Source organism: Myotis davidii, unplaced genomic scaffold (genome assembly GCF_000327345.1).
Source record: "Myotis davidii unplaced genomic scaffold, ASM32734v1 scaffold134, whole genome shotgun sequence".
NCBI classification, from domain to species: Eukaryota; Metazoa; Chordata; class Mammalia; order Chiroptera; family Vespertilionidae; genus Myotis; species Myotis davidii.
In genome coordinates this window covers 2,346,884-2,351,028 of record NW_006288853.1, presented here as the reverse complement: position 1 = coordinate 2,351,028, position 4,145 = coordinate 2,346,884, and the positions used below count along the sequence as shown (strand labels likewise).

The window sequence follows — 4,145 nt, the reverse complement described above, 5'->3', positions numbered from 1 at the left end:
CTCAGAGTCTGCGCCTCCTTCCCGATTGAAAACGCCAACCGCGCCCTCAGCCACCAGCCCACTCCGCATGCACTCCTCACCTCAGTATTTGACTTCAGCACTGCGCCTCCTCTGAGTGTCGGTATGCATTTCTCTTTCCTCCTAGTTGTAGGACTTCCACTCAGCCAGCCTTCCTGTGGTTCTGGGTGATGTCCATTCCGTCTTTTAGTTTCACTTTTGAAGTGTACGCTTTTATTATTATAGATCTTTATCTTTCCCATCTGAGCAGTTTGGAACATTACATGCAGTGGCAGAAAGAACGATGCTAAAGAGTCAGGACTCTCGGGCTCAGGGACATCGGACAAGGCCCTTAACTCTCTGACCCTCAGTTTACTCACCTGCAAAATGGAAAGGTCACCTCCATGCCTGTCACAGGAATGCTCTGATGGAAATGCCTGCTGTGTGGCTGACACATATGTGTGCAGAATGTAAGGTTTGTCAGCTCCACAAAACAGGACTAACATGGTGTTGCCTTGCAGAACTCTCTCAGGAACTTAATTGCAACTTAGAAAAATGGTTCTCATTTTGCATTATCAATGATTTTCTTAAAATTGGGTTTCCCATGAGGTTCCTGTCTAAGCTAGCAAAAAAATCATAGAATTTTTCCTGCTGGATGAGATCGTGGAGATGAAGGCCACACAGTTGAGCGTAGCTAAGCCCAAATTCACAAACACCCTGACCACATCTTCCCACCCCCCTCAGTTTGTGGATAAAGAAGCTGAGACTTAGAGGAGGGAAATCACCCTAGGTCTCACAGGGAGTGAAGGATAGAGCTCAGACCCGCTCCCAACTGGCGACCTGGCTTTCCCCCTGCACCACAGCGCTGCCTAGCGGCCACTCTCCCTAACTGCTGCTTTCACATGCTAGGGCAGTGATGGCGAACCTTTTGAGCTCAGCGTGTCAGCATTTTGAAAAACCCTAACTTAACTCTGGTGCCGTGTCACATATAGAAATTTTTTGATATTTGCGACCATAGTAAAACAAAGACTTATATTTTTGATATTTATTTTATATATTTAAATGCCATTTAACAAAGAAAAATCAACCAAAAAAAATGAGTTCACGTATCAGCTCTGACATGCGTGTCATAGGTTCGCCATCACTGTGCTAGGGTAACATCCCTGCCTCACCCAAGACATTGAGGGGCGGCGTCCCCATCAAAAAGGTGCTGGGACAGCGTGGGGCCTGCTGGGGGGAGGGTACATGGAGGAGTGGGGAATAAATGCTTGTGATGGACAGTTGGTAGGGAAAAAGCAATTCATAGAACTATATTTTTAAAAACTACATATACAGCATAACATCAATATTTAATATAGACGTGACTGGAGGGAAAACCCACAGTCTAGTAGTGGGTATCTCTGAAGATTGGGATGACAGGTGATTTCTATTGTCTTTTATTATTAGAAACACACAGAAACTTCTCTTCAGCTAAGACTTTTCTGTTCCCTCATTTAAAACACAAGGAAGAGTGACCTCCTCTTTTAATTCCCAGGCCCTCAGCGTCTTAATCATTTTCTCGTTTCACCAAGAAGCCCCCTCAGGCAGACCTCCTCTTGAAGGCTTCCCCGCCCACCTCCTCTGCACGTACATGGCCGCTCAGACCTCCTTCCCCAAGAGCCTGTGTCTTAGTGTCACAAAGCCGACAGCTGCGGCAGAATCATGGCTCAAAGCTGTGCCCGCTCAGTTATTACTGTTCATTCATCTCCTGGGTAAAGCTTTTCTCCCTCACCTACGACTTCACTGAGAGGCAGTTGGGAGGACATTTTATAAAATACAAGTAATTCAACTTAACTCTGATGAGAAAAAGCAGTCCTCACTTCCTTGATATAATCAAGCACCCTTCTCTAGTTTAAATGTCACTTGAAAAATCCTTATTGGAATATGACACAAATGGGTCAAAATGCTTTCCTGGCATTTTAAACCAAGTTCTAGAGCTGTGTCTTTCTGGAAAGGCAATTTGATCAGGAAGGTTTTGAGCTTGGGCTGAGTCCCTTTTGGCTGTGTGGCCTCGGACAAGTCTCTTAACCTCTCTGAGCTGCAGTTTTTCTCAAATATAAAGTGAAAATAATTATATCTACCTCAGATGATTGTCTTTTATTTTAATGAGATAATACACATAAAGAGTTCACATAGTACAAGATATAGTGTTAAAATCTGAGAAACAGTGTTTATTATTATTATTAATATTATTATTGAAAGTTCCTAGAGATCAACCAAAGGACTTGTATGCATGCATATAAGCATAACCAATAGACACAAGACACTGGGGGGTAAGGGAGACAGGAGGAAAGGTCAAGGGGGGAAAAAAGGAGACATATGTACTACTCTTTGTAATACTTTAAGCAATAAAACAAAATTTAAAAAAAGAAAGAAAGTTCCTGTATGAACAAACCATACATTCAGCCTTAATTACCAAGAAAATAGGCAAGCTCTGGCTTGCCTATTGGTTCAGTTGGTTGAGTGTCATCCCATGTACCAAAAGGTTGCTGGTTCGATTCCCAGTCAGGGCACACGCCTGGGTTGTGGGCTTGGTCAGGAGGCAGCTAATCAATGTTCCACTTCCACATTAATGTTTCTCTCTCTCTCTCCCTCTCCCTTCCTCTCTAAAAATAAACCAATAAAAATAAATTTTTAAAAAGAAAATATCCAAGTTTGGTTCTCAAAGTCAAATGACCTCCCACAGAGCTTGAGAATTTTCTTCCTTCTTCCTGGGGTCTCTGTTCTGAGCTTGGATCAGAGGTTTTGCACTATTTGATGAATCCAGTCTCCAGTCCTGACTCCTGGCTCCTCCTTCCACTTCCTCTACTGACCCCGGCACCTCTGCTCTTCTAGCCAGACAGGGATGAAACAGCAGAGCTCCGCCGGCCTCTTCTAACATCCCCTGAACACTTCTTCATACTATTTCCCCCACCCTTCCTTTATAAAATAACAAAAAAGTAAACTTCAGTCCACGCCCGGTATAGATAGATGATGGCAATTTCTCATTGAATGGAATCAAGTAAATGACTGATGACACCTTTCAACTGTCAGATAGTGATCGGCGCTGTGAAAACCAGGACGGAGCCAGAGCCTGGGGCGGAGAGGGGAGAGGAAGATCAACACAAAACAGTGCCGCCCCCTCCCCCCCCAGAAGCATCACAGAAATGGGGACAAGGTACAACGCGGGGAGAGGAAGTCCCACAGGGACAGCCGTCCTCACCTGCAGTGACCACTGGGCACCAGGCACAGTGCTGGGCATTGCAGGTGTTTTATCTGGGCTTTACCAGCAGGCAAATACCATGAACTGTGTTTTACAGATGAGAACACCAGGGGCTCAATAAGCCACGGAACGGCCCAAGCAACACAACTTTCCAAACAATGATTCAAAGCCAGGTCTGTGGGACGTGAAAACCCATTTCCTTTCCACCCTCCGTCACCCAGAGTCAACAATATCAAACACAACCCTGGATGGACAGGCTGTGATATCTAGGTGGTCCAGGAAATGATGGTCAGCTGGGGTCACGTACGACCGGTATGTGCCGCAGGGGATCATGGGCCCCCACCCCAGACAGGTGTGGCCGGGGAAGACCTGACTCTGACCGTGACCCCTGACCCCAGAAAGTTTATTCTCCTTTTACATGGACCTTATTTATTTTCACAGATGAACATAAAATTGGGTTTGACATCTCCCTATTAAATTGAAAATTGGAGGCACATGGAGATGAATTGCCTGAGCCCTCAGCAGGCTAGGGGCACAGCTGAGACCACAGCCCAGGTGAGGTGTCTGCTGGACAACATTGTCACCCTGGCGACTCGACCTCGACCCTCCTCCTAAGGGTGCAGAGGTGAGAGATCCCCTGAGCCTTCCCCCTCTTACCTCAGACCTGCAGCATCCTGATCACATGGGAACCTGTTGGAAATGCCAGTCTAAGGCCCCACTGATTAAGAAGCCCGCTGGAGCCCAGAACCCGAGTTTAACAAGCCCTCCAGCAGATTCTGACGCAACCGAGGTCTGAGAACCACTGAGCTATGGTGAAAACCGCTTCATCCTGTGCTGTGCCCACGTGGATGTAAAATCAAGGCAGCACGTTAACCAGTGCTCTGTCTCACATTTTCACTTCATCGTT

General features: G+C 46.1%; 1 protein-coding gene across 1 annotated transcript in view; it reads right to left on the bottom strand.

Annotated features, from left to right (window-relative positions):
- Window positions 1–4,145, bottom strand: part of HKDC1 (hexokinase domain containing 1) — a 36,599-nt gene that overhangs the window by 23,034 nt on the left and 9,420 nt on the right. The gene's annotated exons all lie outside the window — the stretch shown is intronic.